The 16,354-nt window shown below is 34.3% G+C and overlaps 1 pseudogene; it reads left to right on the top strand.

Moving 5' to 3' along the window:
• Positions 1 to 3,928: 3,928 nt before the first annotated feature.
• Positions 3,929 to 4,610, top strand: LOC118526553 (acidic leucine-rich nuclear phosphoprotein 32 family member D-like; annotated as a pseudogene).
• Positions 4,611 to 16,354: the final 11,744 nt, after the last annotated feature.

Below are 16,354 nucleotides of genomic sequence, written 5' to 3' on the forward strand. Positions count from 1 at the left end.
CAGAGAATTTGTGAAGGATTGGTGTTAATTATTCCTTAAATATTTAATAAAATTCACCTGTGAAGCCATCGGGAACTGATTTATTACTAATTTGATTATTACTACTTCAATATCTATTTTTTACTATTCATTAGTTGATGTTTTATTACTAATTCAGTATCTTTACTGGTTACAGGTTATTTCAGATTTTCTATTTATTCTTGAGTCAGTTTTATTAGTTTGTGTATTTTTAGGAATTGTCCATTTGATCTAGCTTATATAATTTGTTGGCATGCAATCTATATTGTTCCTTATTTCCCTTTGCTCTTCTATAAGCTCTGTAGTGATATCGCCCTTCACTCCTAATTTTGGTGGTTTGAATCTTCCCTCCCCTTTTCTTGGTCAGTCTGGCTAAAGGTTTCTAAATTTTGTTGATCTTCGAAGAACTAATATTTAGTTTCATTGACTCTATTTTTCTGTTTCATTTATTTTGGCCCTTATCGTTATTATTATTTACATTATTTACTATTATTATTATTTACTCTTGCTTTTGATGTAGTTTGCTCTTTTCTATTTTCCTAAGATGGAAGTTTAAATTATCGAATTGAGATCTTTCTTCCTTTTGAATATAGGTGTTTACAGGTTTAAATTTTTTGCCAAGCAATACTTCTGCTGCATTCCATAAGTGCTAGTGCTGTTTTTGTCTCTATTCATCTAATTGTATTTTCTATTTTCCGTTATGATTTTGTCTTTGACACATTGCTTATTAAGGCATGTGTTGTGAAATGTCCACATTTTTTAATATCTCTATCATGTTATTGATTTTTAATTTCATTTCATTAGGAACAGAGGATATTATTTATATTATTCAAACCTTTAAAATGTGTTACAATAAAGTTTATTGTAATAATTTAAAAATTATTACAAAATTCATTATTTGAATGTATTATGTTTTGTGCCCTAACCACGTCTATTTTGGACAACATTCCTTATGTACTTAAGAATGTATGTTGTGCTGTTTTGGGGCTTAGCATTCCATAAATATTTGTTAGGTGTAGTTGGTTTATAATGTTCACATCTTCTGTTTCTTTGTGAAATTTATGCCTTGTTCTTCTATTCATTACTGAAATTGGGTATTGAAATCTCTAAGTATTCTTGTTCATCTATCTCTCCCCTCTGTTTCTTCATATATTTTGGACCCCTTTTGATAGGTATTAGTATTTATTATAAAATGCCTTTTATTATCTCTACTATCTTTAGAAATTTGTCTTAATTCTGTTTTTGTCTAATAGAGGTACTCCAACTCACTTTTAGTTACTATTTGCATGAGATATCTATTTCCATTCTTTTACTTTCAAACTAGAGAATGTCTCCTTTAGGCAGTATAATTTGATCATTATTTTCTTTAGCTCTCTTTTGATTGGAATGGTTAGTGTATTTACATTTAACATAATCACTGATAATATTTATGTCTGACACTTTGCCATTTTTAGGTTTTATAAACTTTCCATTCCTTTATTCCTACAGTACAGCCTTCTTTTGTGTTAAATAGCTATTTTATAATTGCCATTTTAATTTTTGTTTTGTCTTTTATTTTGAGGTGCTTTCTTAGCATTTTCTTTGTGAATTACAATGACCATATTAACTTAAAATAATCAGCTTCAGATTTTAACACATTAATGGATTATAAAAGTTTGCTTCAATATATCTCCCTCCACTCTTCTTTTATGCTATTAATGTCATACAAATTATATCCTTATACATCATAAATTAATCAACAGTTTTATAAGCATTATTTCATGCAGTTGTCTTTAAAATAAGATAGGATTACAGCAGTTAAAAACAAAAATACATTTATACTATCTTTTATATATTCCTATCTAGTTACCTTTATTGGTACTCTTTATCTCTCTGTGTGGATATTTTAAAATTGTTTTTTAATTTATTTATTTGAGAGAAAGAGAGGGCACATGTGTGAGTGAGTGGGAGGGAGGGACAGGCAGACTCCATGATGAGCATGGAGCCCAATGCAAGGCTCAATCCCACAACCCTGAGATGGTGACCGAAGCCAAAACAAACTGTTGGATGCTCAACCCACTGAATCACCCAGGTGCTCCTCTCTGTATCGATTTAAATTATCATCTAGTGTCATGTCATTACAGTCTGAAGGACTCCTTTTAGTATATCTTTTAGTGTGGGTCTGCTAGTGATAAATTCTCTCAGCTTTGTTTGTCTCAGAGTCTTAATTTCTATTTTGTCTTTGATAAATAGTTTTGCTGGATACAGAATTTTTGGTTTACATTCTTTATCTTTCAGCACTTTGAATGTGTTATCCCACTGTCTTCTAGCATCCATTGTCTTTGATGAAAAAAGTATTGTTGGGGCACCTGAGTGGCTCAGTCTTTAAGCGTCTGCCTTCGGCTCAGGTCATGATCCCAGGGTCCTGGGATCGAGCCCCACATCGGGCTCCCTGCTCAGCGGGAAGCCTGCTTCTCCCTCTCCCACTCCCTCTGCTTGTGTTCCCTCTTTTACTGTGTCTCTCTCTGTCAAATAAATAAATAAAATCTTAAAAAAAAAGTATTGTTAATCTTATTAAATATATACTGTAAGTGATAAGTTATTTTTCTTTAGCTGCTTTCCATCTTTTCTTGTCTTTGGCTTTTGATAGTTTGATATGATGTGTCTAGGTGTGGACACTTTTGACTTTACATTCCATGAAGTTCATTGAGCTTGGATGTACATATTAATGTTTTTTCATCAAATTTGGGAAGCTGTGTTCATTATTTTATCAAATATTCATTCTGCTCCTTTCTCTTCTCTTTTGGATCTCCCATTGTACATGTTAGTATGCTTGAGGATGTCCCACAGGTTTCTGAGACTGTTCATTTTTATGTACTCCATTTTTACTGTTTGTCAGACTTGATAATCTTCACTGATTTTAATATAAAAGTTTTGTGTTTGTCTAGTACAAATTTCACATATGCTCAGAGTTTTCCCAGTTGAAGATTACAAAAATATGTACCCTTATTCTCTAATAAAATATATAAGTTATACTTTTACTCTAAGTATTTGGTTTATTTGGAATTTATTGTATGTGGAATAAAGAAAAGATAAAGTTGTATCTTGTTTCAAAATAAATAGCATGTTTACATTATGTCATCTGTCATCCAACCTCCTTTCCTCTATTTCATGCACAAAGAAATTTGAATGTGATAGTCAAGCATTTGATATCTGTATATGATGCATAACAACATATTACAGAATTCATTAACTTAGAACTTGATTAAAGCCTCAGTTGGAAAAAATAATCATATAGATATTAACACAATATTACTTGAACACTTAATAATTCCATATAATTTACATCTAATCCTAGAAACATTTCTCAAATTAGTTACTTTAACTACAAGTTTCCTTTGATAACACATATTACAGAAACTGCTAGCTTTCCATGAAAACCATGCTATTCTTCCTAGCTACACAGACTATATATCCTAGCTTCTTTTGTAGATAGGTGTGATCATGTGGCTGCATGCTCTCTATGAAATGTTAGTAAATTATTATGTGTCACTTTCAGGTACAGCCCAGAACATTTTCATGAGAATCCCTCCATGATCTTAACCCTCCCAGTTTATTTAAGTAGTATGGATGATGATAACCCTGAAATCACATGTTTAAGATCCAAAGATATCATTAAACTGAGTCTCTAAATAACTTCTTATAGGGAAATGTTCCACTAGCACCATGCTCTGGACCTGCCTAAACTAGTGAACAAGAAATATACTTCTATTTTATTAAGTCATTATATCACATGGGGTCTGTTTTGAGGCTGCAAAGTGGAATGCTGCTGTAAAAAATATAAAATGCATGGTTTTGTCATAATGATTAGGAAGCAGATTGATTGAATTCCACCAGTGCCAGGAGCCACTGCAGAGAAAGAGTGCAGGAGATGGACATGGACAAATAGATTCATTTAGAGCTGGGGAACAGGAGGCTCTGATATGATATGAAAGAGCTTGTCCTGGACAATTACCCGTCAATTGGAGGCAAAACTGAAAGACTCACAGATGAATTTGAAGAACTGGAGTTCTTCAGTACAAAATGCAGGCCTCACCTCAGACGCAAAGTGACCAAAGTTAAACTTAAACTTGAAGTAAGCAATAACAGAATCTCAGAGGGCCTGGAAGTACTGGCAGAAAGGTGTCCAAACCTCATACATCTATATTTAAATGGCAACAGAATTAAAGACCTCCGCACAGTAGAGCCACTGAGAAAGTTAGGAAACCTCAAGAGTTTAGACCTTTTCAGTTGTGAGGTCACCAGTCTGAACGATTATCAAGAAAATGTGTTCAAGCTCCTTTTGCAGCTCACGTTTCTCAATGGCTATGACCAGGATGGCAAGGAGGTCCCCAACTCAGATGCCGAGGGCAATGTGGAGGGCCTGGAGGGTGATGAGGAGGAGGAGGAGGATGAAGATGCTAAGGTAGAGGAACACTAGGAGGATGAAGGGGAGGAGGAAGAAAAAAGAAGACGTGAGTGAAGAGGAGAAGGATGAAGAAGATTATAACCACAGGGAAGTAGAAGATGAGGAAGATGAAGATGCTGGTGAAGAAGAACAGGATCAGAAGTGAAAATGAAAACTTGAATATGAAGGAGAAGATGATGACTAAGTGGAATAACCTATTTTAAAAACTTATTGTGATTGACTGTTTTTACCCATACCACGCCTCTCCAGAAATCCTATCCCCTGAAACTTATTTTCTTCTGATTGTAACGTTGCTGTTGGAATGAGAGGGGAGAAGTGTACTGGGGGTTGTGAGGGAAGGGAGGGCGGGAGGGAGTGGAATAAAATACTATTTTTAGTGCCACTGTTTTCCCCCCTACTTTTTCTTTGTGTCTGGTTTTGTCCCTATAAATGCGATAGCTGAGTAATCACCAAGTGAGCATTTGTTCCTTACTCTCAGAGGATGGTTTGGAGGGCTCTTACAATTCCTGGTATTTCCCGAGTCTCTGGAGTTAGTTCAAAGGTCATGCCTGGCCTCCGTTTGGTTTCTCAAAGCCCAGAAGGGGATGAGCACCAGCCACATCTTACCTCTTGCTCTGGTTCCTATGACTTCTGCATTTCTTGGGCCTGCTAGAGGCATCTAGTGCCCTGGTTTGTAAATAGCAACCTAAAGGCCTATTTTGGCAATGGTTGGGAGACATTCCCCCTCTCTCATTTCTTTCCCTCTTCACAGATGGTGGTGGGCTTTGCTCTATGGAGATGACTCTGATGTCACTCTTCAGAGCTATGAGTCAGAGAATGGAAAACAACAAGCTTACTTATGTGTTATGAGTAAAATGGATTTGGCCATTGTAATTTAAAAAGCAGCAGCAAACCCTCAAATGTCAACCTCTTTAAAAGATTAAAAAAAAAAAAACCTGCCTTATCTTGTTCTGTAAAAAAATTATAATATTTTGTTTTACAAAATGACAAGGGAATTCTTCCACATGTACTTCTGTATTTAGACCATTTTTACGAACCTAAGTGCAGGAGACATTACTGCATGTTGACTGTTTTGTTGTTGTTGTTGTTAAGATTTTATTTATTTATTTGTCAGAGAGAGAGAGAGAGAGAATGCACAAGCAGGGGGAGCACCAGGCTCCCCACTGAGCAAGGAGGTGAAGGCAGACACTTAGGGGACAGCGACCAAGACATCCCTTGACTGAGTTTTTTGTTATTTTTGTTTTTCATACACCCGAGCCTGGAAAAACTAACCCAAAATTATATTTCCTTATCTAGTGGAAATTTAAAATGACTGCAAATTCCTAGTGAATGTCCAGGTTTGCTTTCATGTCCCTCTTCTGGATTGCTTTAGAAGTGACGTGTTATTTCCTAGCCCATGTATCATCTGTATAAAAGAACATCTGCACTGGTTTTTCTCTTGCCCCTTAGAAAGCCAAACTTTGAGCTTTATGTCTGTTTGTCATTGATAAATTTCAATAAATTTTTTTATCAAAAATAAAAGGGAGCAGACAACATGGAAAAGAAACTACAGGCTAGAAATCTGAAGACTTATTTTATGCAATGGCAAAATATTTTGTAGAACTACTACCTGAAAAAATATGCAAGTTAATCAATGTACCTATAGCTTTAGGAAAAATAGTTGGAAAAAGTCAACTATTGGTAAATATGGATACTCCTTACTGCCTTTGGCATGGTATTACAAAATAGAGATGAGCTCAGGGAAATCTAAAAACAAAGACCCAAGTCCACAAAAGACTGGAGAAAACAACTGATCCTGGACCCTAAAGAATATAAGGCTGAAAAAGGCTTTGAACAACAAAATCCCATTAAGACTTTTTAAGACCCATTTAAATCTCTGGCAAATGTAACATAAAGGGTTTACCTTCCCACTTAAGACTATTTTCTTTCAGATGATCTCATGGTAGTTACCACTAAGTAGACAGCATGAAAAAGTGATGGGGTCAAAAAACAATAAAAATAGAAAAGCTTTAAGAACTATGCCTAGGAGAAAACATTGGGTTTATGTAGTTTTCAGTACCTGCAAATAACTACTAAGAAATAGATCAGTAGCCTATCATAATTTTAAGGGAAATTATTTTGTCAAAGAAACAAGAAGGCAGCCCCCAAAATATCTTTAATTGTTTCAGCTATAAATATATCTTGGGCTTCCAAGGATCAGGAAACAAAACAAAAGCTGTACTAGCCTTTAAGAGAATTAGATTCTCAACACTCACTAGAAAAGTGGGCATGGAGACTAATAAGAAAGGAATGACTCCTCAGAAGGCAAAGTTGGAGCCACTGAGAATGAGATTTTTCCTTGAGAGAACACTCAATTTCTAATCAAAGAATTTCCTTCATTGCCAGGGTAGAATTCTTTCCTTTATTGCAATTCAGTGCTTTCCCATTTCCCACTATTCCAATTTAATTACTTTTGTATGGATAGCCTTTCCCCAATCTACAGTTATATATTGAGTTTGAAAATGCAGATGACTTATCTTTCGAGTTTACAAGTCTTGAGACAATAAGTAATCACATTCTGACATAACAAGGATATTATACATCACAGAAATTCGGTGCATTGAGCTAGGTGTTTTTCTCTGCTTCCCTCAGTTTTTTTGTTTTGTTGTTTCTTTCCTTTACAGCCATATGAATGATAGATAACCAATGGCATATAAACAGAATTGATGTGTGTCACTTACAGACATGGATCATAAAAATTTGTTATTGTTTATTTTCCTTGCTGGCTTACTAGGATAATGATGTCCAGAGCAACTTTGAAGTCACATGCTAAAATTGGAAGAATAACAAAGAATTCCTGATTAACTACATGTAACAGCCCACCTCCACTACCCTCCACTGTACCCTTATCCCTGAATTTGTGGCATGGCCCAGGGCTGTTATGTTTATGACAATCACATGTCTATGTCATGTAGTCATTTTGTTATATATTTATTTGCAATAGTAGTATAGACTATTTAATGTCTTAGGCTTCAACTAATATAAACAATTCCAGATATAAAACTGTCTCCAAAGGTCACTGTATGCAACCAATTCATATTCTGACAAAAGAAATAAAAAACATCTTGAATATTTGACAATATTAACATTAGCATAAATATCTACTATGTTGAGAAGTGTTATAGGACTTTATATCAATATCTAGACCTTTTCCACTGCTCTGTGGATTATACTAGAAAGACAATCTAAGGTTTCTGTGATTTTTTTATTTCCCTTGAAATGGTCATTTACTTTACTAACTCTATAAATGCTTTTATTACCATTTAGGCAGTTTTATTTTATGAATTAAATCCTTTAGCATGGGGGAATATTTATGTGTGGATTTGTTTTTGTTTTGTTTACGTTCTAATTCTATTTGAGAAATAACTACTGTATTAGATGTCTTTAAGTGGATAGATTTTTGGCATGTCATAATCTTGGCTACCATTGTTTCTCGTTGTCATACCTACACCAAGCAGGCCCACTGGTCTGTTCAATAATATTTATGACTCTAAAAGATTTCCTATGGCTAATAACATGGGCCTTGATCACCATCATGAATGTTTTCCTTTCCATGGACTTAGCAAATTAGAGACCACTAGTTAGAATTTTGAAACCATAGGAGAAACCCCTGAAAGGCATATCCAAGTTGACTTATTTCACCTCCTTTCCACTCATCTAAACATCCTTCTGTTTTTCAAGAGAAAAGATAAAATTTCAAATAAAAAAAATCTTACATTCAAAGAGTTTCTTTTACATTCTTATTCAATTTTTCCTCTCACAAGTAGAGATGCAAGCTGCCCTTCATAAAACAATTCCATGTATAGGTAAAGAAACTAGTTATATAGTTATCTTAAAGAAATTTCACCATGTGAGAAACATACATGCAGCAAGCAAAATGTACAGAAAAGTAAAAATATTAACCCTTCTGTAGTATACAAATTTACTTTCTTAGTGGTCTATTCTTTATTCCCTTCTTTTCCAATCCTTTTCTGTTGTAATCGTGCAGAATACAACTGACAAATATTGGCTGAGAATATTGCCAGGTAGATAAATATCCTAATATCTGCCTATTAGGAGGCACAGAATCACAGAGAGAAAATGGCTTTTTAATGGCACAATGCAATATAAACCCAACACATTGGAAGTTAAAACTGATGGCCTCTCACTTCCCTGGATAATATTATTGTTCAGGAATTTCTCCTCAAAAGAACTAGAGTTACCACCATAAGAAATGTTTTTGATGCAATCAAGTAAACTAAATATATACATTTTGTTCATTCATAAAATTCATATTATATTCTTATCACATAAAATATTAAGATACTTAGCATAATGAATTCTATCAAGTTTCAGCAAAAACCCTTTGTGTGCGCATTAGAAATATGATCTTTGAGGACATTCAGATCATTTTATGACAAAATAAATTTCAGTTCTGTGACTATGGCACAAATAAACTAACATTTTTGCATTTGACCCATAGGTTCAAGTTCTTCCTAGATGCCTTAATTCTAACAAGGTATTTAACAAATATTTAATACTGATTAGGGTGAAATTGTTAAAGGTCAGCTTCCCCTACCCACTTATCTTGCAAGATTACTAATGGACCTGATTTTTTTTAACCTACATAATGAATTGTACCACCAATGTGCTGTAAATCTTGATTTTTAAAATAAACTCAACTTGTTTTTAATTTTAAACAGTTTCTCAAAAGGAATACTTTTGGCTAGAAAATTAGATTTATAAGGATAAGTTGTTCCTTGAAAATCATGTCACTTTAAAAGGAAAAGATGAAGATAATTGGTGCTATATACCCCTCGCCCCTAAATTCATCAAGAAACACCAAAAATTCCCTGGATGATTGTGAAGTAATTGAATCACCATTAGAAAGTGAATGAGTGGCTGTGCTTTTATGTGATATTTAATTTAAATGGAAGACCACTTTTCTGATTTAATCCAATCAGCACTTTCTTCTGATTGCAACCATTCCGATAGAAAACTAAAGTAAAACTAAACTTTGAAATTAATATTTTCCAGCTATAAAATTATGAGATGATTGGAAAGGATGAAATGTATGATGAGGTAAAGAGGCAAGAAAAAAAAAAAAAAGAAAGTACAAGGAAGTGAAAGGGAAGAATTAGAGGGTCAAAACTAATAGGCATTGTGCATATTCTCTGCCACAGATACTGTACTTAGTGCTCTTACATAAGCAATCTCAATTAATCTCAACAGGCAAGCAGTTGTTATTAATCCTGCTTTATAAAATGACAGCACTCAGGCTAACTGTAATAGAATAGAAGCTGTCTTATACAACAAGATCATAAAGTTATTACTATTGACAGAAGTCAAAGCAAACAATTATGAAAATAGTATAAATAGCATATACAGGCATTAAGCAGTTCATTTTAAGTAAAAATATATTAGGGCACATTCATTTTTGGGAAAAGATTTTTTGTTTTAATTTGAGCATGGGTCTACTAATTTTAATTTCCTCAAGTTCTGTCTTACAGAGACAACTAAAACACAATGTCATGATTAGTTTGCTATGCTAAAAAGAGAAACATGGAAGGATTCAAAATTCAGAATCCTGAGTTTTCATTATTCATCTCAAATCTTTTCACTTTTCTTACTCATATCTAATTTAAAATCAAATTTTAGATACACCTTCTTAGATACCAAATATAAGGGCCAAAGTCAGGCCACCCCAAGATGGTCCACTTTGGCATAGAGATTATGCCAAGTTGAAAGTAATCATGGCCCATAAGTGTCAGAGGAAACTTTGGCCTACCCCCCCATTAACTGCCTAAAAGAATTTAGATGGAGGACATGCTCCAGGAAGAGAGCTAACACCATAGATAACTATAGTATGATATAAATTAAGGGTGACAGACAGGGAGGAAACTATCAAGGCCTGTTTGATCAAAGTCCCCTCTATGCCCCATTGTCTCTGAATGGCCCAGCAAACATTTGTTTACCAAACATTTACTCTTTTTCATCTTCTTGTAAATTACATTCCTTCCCTTTGTTGTCCCGGACCTCTACCTCTTTCTGCTTAGTTCAGGATGACATAAATACCTCCATTTTGTCTGACTGTTTTGGAATCTTACGTCTATGTGGATCACCCATACATACAAAATTAAATTTGATTTTCTCCTCTCAATTGCTTTCATGTCAATTTAGTTCTTAGTCCAGTTAAAAGAACCTCAGATGAAAGAGGAAAACTTTTTCCTCCTCAACACTTCCAAAACATTACTTTCATAAAAATCAATATTTTTTCTTAGAAATAATGAACAACTTTATACCAAGTAGAGTATCCAATTATACAGCATAAGGATATTTGGAAAGAAAAAAAAAAAAGATCCTTGGTTTGCACATATGTGAACTTGTGATGGCAGGATGGGTATTTTGGAGAAAAGTCTAATGTTCTCAAACATTCAGCATGCAAGAGGCAACAGTAAATGGGGAAAGATGGTAGAAGTCAGTTATGAGAGCCTCTATTATTATAATAATAGCTATTTATTATGTACTTACTGAATGAGTGGTAAATCCTTAATATCATCTCTTTGATTGTTACAACCGTATGACGTCATTATACACACCTGCAAGATGGAGCAATAGTAGCCAAAATATCCTCGCCAGTTATAATCAACTGGCATAGAATGGTTAGGTAATTGCTCAAAAACACAAAGATAGAAAATTGGCAACTGGGATTAAATCTCATGTCAGTTTGTTTCCAAAAGCTTTTTACTCTAAGTAAGCAAGGAAAATAGGGTGACTTCCAACATACAGGGCACCCCCAGTGTGAGGACCATGAAATCTACCTGTCAGATTCCCTAACGTAGGAAGCATAAGTCATTGCTACTACAATCTGCAGCGCTCCGAAATCCATTTCCTTTTTTAAGCCAAAGCTATGCTTTCCAAGGGCTGCTTCCAGCCACTGATTAAACAGGATACTAAGGAAACTAAGGCAGGCCCATTGATGGAAGATAGAGGACTCCTCTAATAGGACACTTCGACTCTACAACTCACTTTTTCAGATTTGCTCAAACATTCCTAGAACTGCACTGCAGTTTACAACCTTCTTCCATTTCTGCCTTTCCCCCAGTCCTTCAACAGGGATCAAACATCACTGCAGACTCATGATTTTCCTATGCTCCTCCAGTTCTCTATTTTCCTCCAGTATATCCCCCAATAAATATTTTGTATAAACAATTCCTTCGTAGTTTTAGTTCTTGGAGAATCTGGGCTAATAAACTGGATGACTCTTTTATCTGAGAAGCAGGAGAAGACTGCCATTAGGATATCCCAACTTATCTGCCCGTGTAGAAAAAAGTGTTTTCTTGCTTGGTGTAGCTTTCCCAAGGAAGGGTACCTCTAAGACATTCATATGAGTTAATCTGTGTAAGGACTAGAATGCAATAAATGTTTATTTTCACTTTAATTCTCAGTAAGTCTTGATTTACATAGATGGAATTAGTCTATTTTATTGTATCTTGTTTTTCTGTATCTAACTCTTACAAGTTGAATTATATCTACTAGGCCTATTTTATAAGATGGATGTAAATATTATATAAAATGATAGATTTTTTTTGAAAATGTTTAGAAACAACCATGTAAATATTAGTTCACCTCAATCCCTTTGTTACATATAAATGTATTCAACACCTCAATTCTTTATTAAAAAGTAAATATTCTTATCAGTAGTAAAAATATCATTGTAAGAATATGGATGCTTTCTTAAGTGAAAATCAATGATAATAAACATCCCACATATACAGTTCTGAATTAGGTAAATTGTTCTCCAAAACACAAACTACATCTAGTCTTAAAAATGCATATTGGAAGAAGATGGGGGAAGGACAGCATGGTGTGGAAGAGCAGGGGTTTGGAAGTCACATAGTTTAGTTAAAGGGCCTGATTTACCTATTTAGCTATATGATTTCTTTGCACCTCAATTTCCTCATATAAAAATTTAGAATAATAAATTTTACTTTATAAAAATGGTGCTTACCTTATCATAGGTATTTAATACTATTTCCAAACCTTTGCTGAGGTTAGGGAATAAGGGAAAAGAACTGGATCTCCATTACACATGGAATAATAAGGATGATAACTGGCATTTAATATGCATCGCTGCATGCTATATGAGAGATGCTTTATAAATGCTATTTTATTTAATTGAAAAACATGATTCTATGTGATTAGCATTTTCAGCTTAATTTTACAATGAAAAATCTGAGTGTCATAAAAGTGAAGTCTGGGGTCAATCAGGAAATAATCAGTAAAGGAGTGGGGGGTAAAATTGAAACCTATGTGTCTGACCTTAAAGCTCATACTTATAATTTTATTTATTTTTTTTAAGATTTTATTTATTTATTTAACCAACAAAGAGAGAGAGACAGCTAGAGAAAGAACACAAGCAGGGGGAGTGGGAGAGGGAGAAGCAGGCTTCCCGCCAAGCAGGGAGCCCGATGCAGGGCTCGATCCCAGGACCCTGGGATCATGACCTGAGCTGAAGGCAGCCGCTTAACCAACTGAGCCACCCAGGTGCCCCAGCTCATACTTATAATTTTAATAATGTATTTTCTACACAAGGCTAAGGTGGGCTTAAGAAAAGATATGGGTAAATGTCCTAATTGTGCTATTGCCAGAAGAACTGGAAAGAGGAAAATGGAGCATGCTCTCCCTATAATAGGAGTCCTCATAAAGTATCCTCCAGTGACCACAAAAGAGCAAGGAGCTTGTCCTCCCTAGGGAAGCAGGATCCTCTAAAGGCTTTCCCTTCTGCCCGTCCTCTATAGCCACCATCTGGTCAGCCTTCTGAAAAAATGAAGTATAATTTTAGTTCATGCCTGTACCCAAAGTCTTCAAAGTATTTTTTCTCTCCTGTTCATAATGAAAATCATAAAAGAATCAAAACTTCACCCCACCTTTAGAGTTAAAGGGGATGGCCTCAAAGCAACACATTTTGCAATGTTTATTCACACAAAGGTTGGTCAGTTGCCTAACAAGTATAAATGGTTGGTTTAAGAGACTTTGCTAGTTGGAAAGAAGAGAGTTAAAACCTCTGAGATAACCATGTAGATCACTTTAAAGTGAGAAGAGAGATTGTAACTCAGAAGGAAAATGGGCCAAGAAATCCAATGTGCAGAAGCCAAAGTCAAGCTTGCCTCAGTCAAATTTTAGTCTTGTTTACCTGAAACTGTGTCCACACCTAGAGATCAGAGAGATTGGTAAGGTAATTTTCACTGAACCCTAAGATTTCTACCAATAAAGCTAGAGCCATTTGTAATTACTGTTTATATATTCCTCAAACAGCACAGGCATATTTGGAGGCTGTGGCTATTTCTGGTATTGTTGTTTATGGCAAATTGTAAAAATGCACTAGCTTTGTTTAAACATTTATTTTTAGAGAGAGAGGGAGTGTGTGTGAGTTGGGGGAGGGGCAGAGGGAGAAAGAAAATCCTCAAGTAGACTCCCTGCTGAGCATGGAGCCCGACTTGGGGGTCTATCCCAGGACCCTGAGATCATGACCTGAGTTGAAATCAAGAGCTGGATGCTTAAACGACTAAGCCACCCAGGCACCCCATAACACAGAAAAGAAAATTAAAGTTCAGAGAGGTGACAGAATTTTGTGAAAAACTAAGGACCGGACTAAAGTCAAGTTTTTCTTTTTCTTTTTTTTTGTTTTTGGGGTTTTTTGTTGGTTTTTTTTTTTGGACAATAAACCCTATGAGTTCTCAACTAAACTACACTAGATTTAGGATTTGGGATTTCATTTTTCCTTCCCCTGCACACAGATACTACAAAGAAGCAAGGAATTTGAAGTCATTTTTAAGTTACATATTTTGCTTTATTGGAAAGTCTAGGGCAGTGTTCACACTACAGGTTAAAATCCCTCAGGAGGTCCTAAAATCTATATGGTAGTTCAAGACCCATTTTCTCAAGATGAATAGAATGTAAACAGTACTTTGATTATCAAGTGCTGTATAACCAACTACTCTAAAGCTTAGTAATTAAAAAACCTAATCGTTAGTGTTTTCTTGGTTCTGTGAGGCAGAATCCTAACAAAAGCCTTGGAGAAAAATTGTTTCTGCTTCAAGTAATCTGGGGTCTTAGCTGGGATGCTTCAAGTGGCTAGTAATTGGAATGGCATAGGAAACTGGTCAGATTTCCTGGGCCAGAAAAGGGGCATAATATCACTTCACCATACTCCATTGGTAAAAGCAATTATAAGAGCCTGCCAAACTTCAAGAAAAAGGGACACAGACCTCACTTCTCTATGAATGGAATTCTAAGAAGATGTCTTAAAAATTAGTGGGCATTTTTAGTCTGCCAAAAATATTCAGTATTATTTCATATAACTTTTGTTTCTGTTGCATAGATATAAGTGTATACTTAGGTTTCCTTTGGTGAGTAAAGTTTGAAAATTTTTGAAAGCCCCTGAAGTTCCATATTTGTCTCAATTATAGTTATCTATCCTCCATTTTACTTTACTCTAAAAATACACAATTTAAGTTACTGTACCTAATTTGTATTCATCTTCTAAACAAGCAAGTACTATATATACCAAACTGTATATACACCATCTACTTGGACATATTTAAATTTTCTAGTTAAGAATAATGCAATTGTTATTCTGAGAGCATTTATTTCATAATATTTCCAAATTCTCTCCAGATATTACCTAATAATAATAGAGAGGAAGAAACACTGTGGATTGTATTTTTCTCTTACAAATATGAGAAGTAAAGGATAAATGGATACAATACAAAAAACTCAAAATGATATGTATGAAGGAATAAATTGATGACATTTGCAAAGTAATTATTCTAAGAAGTCATTTACCTATAGACTTATTTTATATAGATATTAATTATAGCCATTTGGCAGAGAAACATAAGGCTTAAAAAGTGAAATATCTAACCCAAATCACACAACTGATTGGTAGAATTTAAATTTAACACAGTTATTTATTACAGCAAGACATGTTCATAAATACTATGCTATGCTCTTTCCTGAAGGCTTTCTGAATTTTAGACCAGCAAATTATTCCCCATATTGCCTTTTTATAAGATCATATAAAATACTATAGATGTTATTAAAAATTTAATTTCATTTATTACATTCTTACAATGTGTTACTAAAGCATTAGTACGTTCTTTGCAGTGCTCATACAGTACTAAAAGAAAACTCCCAAAGCTAAGGACACATTAATAATGTTCACTTAATTGCCTTTCTTCAGATTAAAAAAAAAAAAAAAAAAAAACCTTAAAAAAGTAGCAATTTTGTTTTACATAATTACAGAAAGAGAAATGCCCTGAATCTTGGTAATCCATTTTAATATCAGATGATTGTATTAGAAATGCATTTTTTATATTTCATTTATTTTATTTCCATAGTTGTAAATAAACCATGGTTGGGTATGTTAACTCTAAACTTAACAGGAGGAAAATATTAGTCAGTCAATCTCTAAGTAGTACTCTTTGAAATATATTAATAAATTACTATTAGTGGGAAATAACTTGGATGAAAAGATGTTACAGATTCCTTAAGAGGTTTTTGCTATTTAGAGTGGAAGGCAAAAATGAACAACAACAAAAAAATATACACAATAAATGTGTAAACAAATATTTTTGTAAAGTAGCTAACATGTATATTCATCACAGCATTTTATGTAAACTAGTAAACATACAGAACCAGAAACAGTGAAAGTAACCTGATGCAGCATGTAGGTGGGAAGTATACAAATTTAATGACAAGTAACTTAAATATTTAAGTTACTGACAAGGGTTTGAAGTATGTAATTTGTCCCCACCTATTAAAATGGGTTCATCCTTGCAGGAGTTTTCTACTGCTATGTAGAAATTA

Source organism: Halichoerus grypus, chromosome 5, assembly GCF_964656455.1.
Source record: "Halichoerus grypus chromosome 5, mHalGry1.hap1.1, whole genome shotgun sequence".
NCBI lineage: Eukaryota > Metazoa > Chordata > Mammalia > Carnivora > Phocidae > Halichoerus > Halichoerus grypus.